Source organism: Eubalaena glacialis, chromosome 9 (assembly GCF_028564815.1).
Source record: "Eubalaena glacialis isolate mEubGla1 chromosome 9, mEubGla1.1.hap2.+ XY, whole genome shotgun sequence".
Lineage (NCBI taxonomy): Eukaryota > Metazoa > Chordata > Mammalia > Artiodactyla > Balaenidae > Eubalaena > Eubalaena glacialis.
The window spans coordinates 112,159,450-112,168,374 of record NC_083724.1 but is presented as its reverse complement, the minus strand read 5'-3'; the positions used below and the strand labels follow the sequence as shown (position 1 = coordinate 112,168,374).

Genomic DNA, 8,925 nt, shown 5'->3' with positions numbered 1-8,925 from the left:
GAGCTTGGACGCAGACCCTCCCCCAGGCAAGCCTTGATGACCACAGCCATGACCAACAGCTTCACTGCAGCCTTCTGAGAGACCCCGAGTCAGAGGTCCCCAGCTAAGCTGCACCAGGATTCCTGACTCACAGAAACTTCGAGATGATAAATGTTTGATGTTTTAAGCTGCTTATAGGGATAATGTGTTACGCAGCAATAGATAACCAATACACCCATCTTCCAGTACTCCAGAAGAAAGAGAGCCAAGATCAGACTGACCACTTCGGAAAAGCCCCGCCTCTGCTCAGTGCCCAACACACTGTCAATGGCCAAGTAACTAACAATTAACATCAGCCCACACCTGGCCTCTAAAAATTTGCTAAAATGGCAGTTGCTTCTGGCCATTACCTCTTCTTCCCATGCTCTGCAAAAAACACAGCAGTTCCTCTGTGCCCTTCCTTCCTACCCTGGAATTCCATTTGGGTTGCCTTGTGACCTCAGCTCTCTCATGGGCCGAAAAAAAAGTTATGATTTTAGAGGTTACCCAGCTTTTTCTCATTGTTAGGGCAGAAGCAGTGTTCTCTTGTGGTTTTCTACGTCTTGAGTAGAAGTGGAATCCCAGACCGGGTTTGAATTTTGATCTCTCTCTTCCTTTCCTTCTGATCAGATGCTGTGACACAGGCTCCAGAAAGCCCACATGACCAAGACAAGGAGGCCTGGATTTATTCTTTGAGTCCTAGGTCTGCAGCTGACTGGACCCACCTATTCCATTAACCCCTAAGAGCAGATATGCCTACTGACCTGGAGGCAAGAGAAGATGCTGCCCTAGCAATGGGATTTGAAGACCATCAAGGAGGACCTTCATTCATTGCTTGAACTTCCCACCATCAAAACCAGTGATGAGTTTGATAACAAATCTGTTGAAGGTAGGCTAACACAGGAAAAAAACAGTAAACCTGGGTGTTCGAGATTTGAGCTTTTTGTCCAGTTATTCACCAACTGGGCAATCTGTCTTGGGCAATTCACTTCAGTTATCTGTGAATCCGTTTTCTTATCTATTAAAGAAGAACCTAAATGATATTCTTATGACAATATAAAAATGAAATTCCAAATGATCAGAAAGAGACTTCTTTTCTCTGATGTGCATTTGTATTACTCTGGGCTTCTTCAGAAGAGCCCACTGTTATGTTGGGCTCTAAGCAAACCAATTAAGCTTTAGGGAAGGTTAAGGAGAACTGCAGTAACTATTATTCTTAGCACGTTTCCCATTCCTTTTTTTTTTTTTTTTTTTTTAATCTTTTATCACATCCCCTAGAGTGGAGACTTCCCGATGAGGGTCAGGATGGTCTTCAGACCACAAGTGACGCCCAGGAGGATGTGTGTGTCCAGGCGACCACCTACCATGACGGTGCGCTGCCGGTGGATGCCGTACTCCTGGGACCCGTAGTGGCGGAAGAAGCGGCCGGGCTTGGTGCTGGGCGGCGTCTCCACGGCTCGGACGAGACAGCCCAGCCGGTACCCGCGAGGAAGCGGCCGTTCTCAAGTGGGAGCCGGTGGTCCAGGTCGGTGCTCACGAGCAGGCGGCCGGGCTGCTGCAGGAAGCGTACGGCCTTGGGGAGCTTCATGGAGCTGAAGGGCTGGTCGAAGCCCATCTCGACGGCACACACCTTGGGCTCGGGCGGCGCGTACAGCCAGGCAGCGGGGCGGTTCACCCTGCAGCGGCTCGGGTCCCACGCCCTCGGCCTCCAGCTCCGAGCCCAGGGCCGCGCTGCCCAGCATGCAGGCCTTCGGCCCGGCGCGCCGGCCCGGCGCTGAAGCGGGTGGAGCGCGGTGCAGTAGGCCGGGCCGAGGACCTTGCGGCTGGTGCCAGGCCCGCAGGGCGGCCGAAGCCCAGGCGCCGCAGCTCCGCGGCACAGGCCTCGCGGGTCTCGCTGCTGTTGTTGGTGATGAAGCCGAGACGCTCGCCCGCCTGCAGCGCCGTCAGGAGGCTCGGCGGCGCAGGACACCGCAGTCTCGCTGCGCCCGAGCGCGCCGTCGCCGTCGGCCAGCAGCGTGTCCACGTCGGCCAGCGGCGCCTGAGCCAGCTCGGCGCTCAGCACCACGCAGCGGGCGTCGCCGCCGCCGGCCTCTGCCTCCTGCTTCCCTGACACACCAGCTGCAGGAGTGGACACGTGACCTAGACCTGGCCGATCTCAGTGCTTTAATCCTCAGAAAACAATCTTTGAGACATAGGAGAGTCCTTCTCTTCGATTATCGTAAAGGTTCTGGAGAAGGTAGTGGTCCTCGGGTTTTGCTCAGCTAGGAGGATGTGCGTTGGGGAATTCTGGCCACCACGTGGAGAAAAGCTTTCTGCAGGATGAAGCCAAGACAAGGAGAGGAGGAAGGGAGAGAGGGCGAGGTCTCTGGGAGGGCCATGTTCCCGTTCCAGTTTCTCAGACTCTGATCCCTGCAGCTATTCTTTACATTCTGTGAGCAAACCTAGTACCCTTCACAGGTATGTGAATGCGCGAAAAGAGCGGCTTTGAGTTGAGTTTCAATTACGTGCAACTCGAACAATCCTGATAAATACAGGGACGGTGTGGAGGTAATGAAAACAAGCCCTACATGACGGGGCACAGAACAAAAGGCTTTGGGCTAAGGTGATGGGACTCTTCAAGGCAGAGAATCCAGGGGACGCAGGTAGAACATCCAACTCGATTCCTTTCCAAATGTACATGCTGGAGATTGCCAACTACTCCTTAGAAAGTGGAGGAAGAACGGAGGCTTGTTTTTTGCAAGATCCTAGTCAGACTCTTAGGCAACAGGGTATCCTGGGCATGCTTTCTTTCAAGCTGTATTTGTCTGTGAAAGTCAATTGGTGGCACAACCTGTACCCATTGAAAGGACTAACAGAGCAGCCTATGCTGTCTCTAATGCAGGCAGCCTCTACTTTTTAAGTGCAGTGTGGCTCTGGAGACAATGTCATTGATTAGATTGTCATCTTACAAAATTCCAACTGCCAGTGCCCTCAGAGCAGAGGCATTGTGTTAGAGGGGAAAGCAGGGGTGTTGGAAAAGCATTGAAAGTGGAGTCAGACATCATACTCTCTCACCCAATCCCACTGTGTGCAAGGGTGAAGGGTGTCACCTCGGTTTTGGAGCCATGAGATGCTAACAGCTCCTTTGGGGATAGAGCCAATAGCCTTGGCCTTGGTCTCATTAGTACCAAGCTCTAGCCAGCTGAATTAATCATAGAAACGAACACTTGTCTGTGTAGCACATGTATTCCCAGGGCAATTAAGCTCTGGGTTTAAAGGGAAGTTACATTTATGGTAGCAATCCATATTTTGCTGAGTTTTTCCACCCTGCTTGCTGTCATGGAATAGCCAACCCCCCTAACAAGTTCCCCCAAATTACATCTTGCAACCTCGGGGTTAGGTGGGGAGTTTACAATGCACACACACAAAAAGCCCTGACAATCACAGTATGGTCTCCACTTCCATATTCTTTTTACCATCCTCTCTTTCTCTGCCCCTTTACTGTCACTGAAAAAGGACTGCCATTGTGTCCTTCAGATACCAGCAATGCACCAACACCATATTGCACTGACATAAGGAAAAATTCTCTTCTAATTCTTAATGCCCACCTATAAGAACCACCAACCACAAGCATTGCACCCTGTGAGTGCACAGACACACACACACACACACACACAACCCTTAGTGACAAGGTCTACCACAATGATCCCAAAGAAATGGTGTGTTATACCCCAAATCTTAAAAGGATGTGTTGTACAAAGCACCCTTTTCTATTCCCATTCTTTTCTTTTCATTTCCCATGGCCCCAGATGTGAATCCAGGATGCCGACAGGGAACCAGCCTCCAAGGCAACTCCCAAGCTATCCTCCAGCCAGAGCCTCCCAGTGCCCAAGCACTTATTCCTGTCATCCAAAGCATCCTGGGGTTCCATAACCAATCCTTGTGCTTCACTTGGATGTTTTGGTTGCATGTGCATAATTTCTACTTCTGTGTCACATAATAGATCATACAGCAGTTGCTGTTGAATCCAGGAATCCTGAGAAGGAAGGCTCGCCCCACAGCTTGCCTCAAAGAAGGGGCGTCACGCTGTAGTGTGCTTCACAGTATAGTGAAGAAGACGAATGTGACCAGGATCATCTGAAAATGACAGGCCGGGATTTATTTTTCTCTCTGTTCCTTGCCTGACATCTTTTTTTTTTTTAATTTATTTTATACAGCAGGTTCTTATTAGTTATCTATTTTATACATATTAGTGTATATATGTCAATCCCAATCTCCCAATTCATCCCACCATCCCCCCACCCCCACTTTCCCCCCTTGGTGTCCATACGTTTGTTCTTTACATCTGTGTCTCTATTTCTGCCTTGCAAACCAGTTCATCTGTACCATTTTCTAGATTCCACATATATGCGTTAATATACGATATGTGTTTTTCTCTTTCTGACTTACTTCACTCTGTATGACAGTCTCTAGGTCCATCCACGTCTCTACAAATGACCCAATTTCATTCCTTTTTATGGCTGAGTAATATCCATCGTATATATGTACCACATCTTCTTTATCCATCCGTCTGTCAATGGGCATTTAGGTTGCTTCCATGACCTAGCTATGTAAATAGTGCTGCAGTGAACATTGGGGTACATGTGTCTTCTTGAATTATGGTTTTCTCTGGGTATATGCCCAGTAGTGGGATTGCTGGGTCATATGGTAATTCTATTTTTAGTTTTTTAAGGAACCTCCATACTGTTCTCCATAGTGGCTGTATCAGTTTACATTCCACCAACAGTGCAAGAGGGTTCCCTTTTCTCCACACCCTCTCCAGCATTTCTTGTTTGTTGATTTTCTGATGATGCCCATTCTAACCCGTGTGAGGTGATACCTCATTGTAGTTTTGATTTGCATTTCTCTAATAACTAGTGAAGTTGAGCAGCTTTTCATGTGCCTCTTGGCCATCTGTATGTCTTGGGAAAATGTCTATTTAGGTCTTCTGCCCATTTTTTGATTGGGTTGTTTGTTTTTTTAATATTGAGCTGCATGAGCGGTTTGTATATTTTGGAGATTAATCCTTTGTCCGATGATTCATTTGCAAATATTTTCTCCCATTCTGAGGGTTGTCTTTTCGTCTTGTTTATAGTTTCCTTTGCTGTGCAAAAGCTTTTAAGTTTCTTTAGGTCCCATTTGTTTATTTTTGTTTTTATTTCCATTACTCTAGGAGGTGGGTCAAAAAAGATCTTGCTGTGATTTATGTCAAAGAGTGTTCTTCCTATGTTTTCCTTTAAGAGTTTTATAGTGTCCGGTCTTACGTTTAGGTCTTTAATCCATTTTGAGTTTATTTTTGTGTATGGTGTTAGGAAGTGTTCTAATTTCATTCTTTTACATGTAGCTGTCCAGTTTTCCCAGCACCACTTTTGAAGAGACTGTCTTTTCTCCATTGTATATCCTTGCCTCCTTTGTCATAGATTAGTTGACCATACCTTGCCTGACATCTTATGGAGAGATGTATGAGCCATTAAAATCGAAAGTCAAACTACAAAACAAAAGAAAGAGAGAGTGAGTTGGGACTCAGACAATCCACCAACTAAGTGAGTCAATCTTCTTTAATCCAGAGTGCTACAAGTTTCCAGACCACGTGGTAACTTTTTAGATTCAAATTCAAATCCTAGGTTCCAAGACCCCCTCATCTTTCTAATCCTGTGTTAGGGACTTTCTTATGTATTATCCCACTTAATCTCCACGATGAAACTGTGCTAGCTATGATATTTGAAAAAATATATGTACTTTATCTTTTGTTCTCCAAGTAACACATGTTCACTCTAAAAGAAAAAAATCTGATAAAAAGAGACATTTTAAAATCATCCATAATTCCCATGCCTAAAGAAAAGTATTTTAACATTTTGGCATGTATGATATATATTATTCTACCATCTTTCCCTGTGCGTATATAACATATAATTTATAATATTACAATTTTTACATTTTTTCTGAACAAGATAATAGTGAATTTTATTCCATGACATGAAATGTAATTTTTTTCTACAACATGTTAAAGTTACATAAATTTCCATCATACACCACACACCATGATATATTTAATGGATTCCCTGTTGTTGGAGATTTAAGCTGTTTCCAATTTTTAGTTATCATAAAAATGCTTTGATCAACATTCTAGTAGCAAGATCTTTGCACGTAACCATGATTATTTCTTTTGGATTGGTTCTTACAAGTAGAATTTTGGGGTCATATCGCGTGTCAAATTTTAAAGGTTTGCTTCTATTGTACCAAATGTCCCTCTAAGTAAGTTAGAGCACCTTAACGGCCACAAGTAGTATAAAAAAGTACTAATTTCCCTGCAGCACTGCCAGCATTTTTACTTTTATCTTTGCTGATTTTTTGGAAGAAAAATTAACTTTCATTTGTTTAAAATGTGCAATTCTTGACGTTTACCAGGGAGGCTAAATATATTTTTCATGGGTTTACTGGCCATTTACACTTCTTCTTATGTAAAGTGATGTTCATTTCTTCTGTGTCTTTGAATTTATTCCTCTTTTTTGTGTCGATTTCTAAATGCTTTATTATTAAGTATTCCATAAGCACCATAAATATCTTGTGATTAATGCTTCCATAAGGACCAAAAATAATGTCTCCCAGTTTGCCTTTTAATATATTTAGTATTTGGTATACCTAAGTTTTCATGATAAATTTTTATGGAGTCAAATTATTTCATATTTTTCTTTATAGTTTTTATATTTTCATGCATTGTTAGAAAGACTTTCCAAGATTGTTATTTTTTAATTACTTCATTATCTTTTAGAACTATAAAGTTTTGTTTTCACAGGAAAGTCTTTACTTTGGGTGTGGTCTGAAGGAGAAATCTACCTTTATTAAATGGCTAGCCATTATTAGGTAATCCTTTCTCTTCTGAGTTGAAATGCCGGTCTTATCACATTAAAAAAAAAATTCTGTTATTTTGAGTCGATTTCCGTTCCATTTCATTGATTTAGCACAGAGTGACTCTCCTCATTCTGTGTCCTGCCTTTTCCATGTATCCTGCTCTACCACTGAGAAACTGATTCCTTTTCCACACAAAATGAACACTAGGCATCTGTTTTTAGACTTCCTTGAAAAGCAAAGAGTGAAAATAATGATTAGCCATGGATAGCTTTAAATCAAAGAGTGTCATTCAAAGGAAATCATTCCTAAAGTAATGGGCTTTACTCCTAGTGTTTTTGTTACTATTAGCCATTAGCAAGTGAAAGAGAAAGAAAAAAAAAAAGTCCTGTTAAAACACTTGTTGCTCCCTTTATTAACCCTTGAATTACATGGGGATCCAGTTAAAGTCAGGTAGGAGTTGGCCAGAGTAGCCGTGCTTTACAATCCATATATATGAAGCAGGGAGCTGTGACCCATCCACATGGCCGTTCTCCTCAGCCAGTGCTCCTTTAACATGCTAGAGTAAGGAGCCACTTATGATAAGGTAGTGTAAATAGGCCTTTGACCCTGCACCAAAGACCTCTATCACTCACTGTTTTGAATCTGTTTCTGGTCAATTCAGTTGGCCCGAACGCAGCTCTAATGAGGCGGAGGTCACGGGTTCAATACCAGTGTGGTCTAATTACCAATAAGTCAACTGTTTCAGCGTCTCAGCTAGTACTTCTAAACCAAGCCAGCCACTTTTGCTTAGTCCCAGGTTTGGACACACAGGGGACAAGGTGAGAGAGCAGAGATAAATCAGAACAAATCTCCCATCATACTGGGACGTGCACTCAATGCCCTGTTGTTGGCAGGTCAGTAGCAGGGTTTTGGAGACAAGCAATTGGAGTGCATTTTTCTATTGGCACCACAGCCGTCAGTAATTGGCATCTAATCCACCCCGCCCCATCCTGCAGAAAGGCTGCCAAACTCCCCTCTCCAAGGGCTTACTGTTCTAATTTAGAGAATAAAGTTTGGGGAGGTGGCGGTGTGTCCGGCGCTTTAATGGGATTGTTTGCAGTAACCATGGATGCCTAGGGGAAACTCAGTCGAAAACTAAATGAAGATATAACCTTTCTTTTTAATTTCATTAGGAAGTAAGTAAAACATGTTAAAGATAATTTGGAAAACAAGCAAGGAAGGAAAACATCCAGTCTCGCCAACATAACACATATACAATTAGAAACCTTAGACCCGTTGTTTTACTTTTTCATCACCCTTTTAAGGCATTACACAAATAACATTTTATAGGAGGAACAAACATTTCTCGAGAAAATGGAAATTACCTACTATCTGTTAACAAGGTGACTATTGAAAATTTTCCCGTAGATGCTCAGTCCTCACCCACAGAAGCACTGTGTTTGGAGTGACTTCTCATAAATGCTGAGTCCTCAAAGATGCCGACCCACCAACCCCACAAAAGGCCCATCATTTCAATTTCCCAGGAAATAGAAGATGCCTCAGTAATCTTGATACCACTTATGCTTCAAACACTAAAGAAGTTTCTAATCACAAGTATTCCGCACAGTATCATTTGGAAAACATCAAGAGAGGAGGAAAAAGTCCTCCTACCTAACGTGAATGCAGCGGAATTGGCACTCTCCTTTAGAACGTACTGTAATTTCTCATGGAAACACTTTGTGAAAAGCCAGTCATATATCGTAGCCCCTAAGTATGAAACCACGGGTCCCTCTAACCACACAAAACAGCTGTGCCCTCGGAGGAAAGGTCATCTGCTGCAGTCATGTTTCTTTCTACTTTTAAAGAAATGTCAGACCATGTTTTATGCGGTCCTTATGACAGGGTGCTGTTTATTGTATCACCAAGCTGCCATAACTTCAGGACGAGGAAACTGCCATTATTTGGAGAGTATATATCTTTCTGACTTGCAGGAAAGATGAAAATTAAGAACGGCCCTCTTTTGGAGTGGGTCTAAGTGTTCTTTGACAGTCTCCTACA

The 8,925-nt window shown here is 43.6% G+C and overlaps 1 pseudogene; it reads right to left on the bottom strand.

Annotated features, from left to right (window-relative positions):
* Positions 1 to 1,292: 1,292 nt before the first annotated feature.
* On the bottom strand, positions 1,293 to 2,697 carry LOC133097402 (glycerol-3-phosphate phosphatase-like; annotated as a pseudogene).
* Positions 2,698 to 8,925: the final 6,228 nt, after the last annotated feature.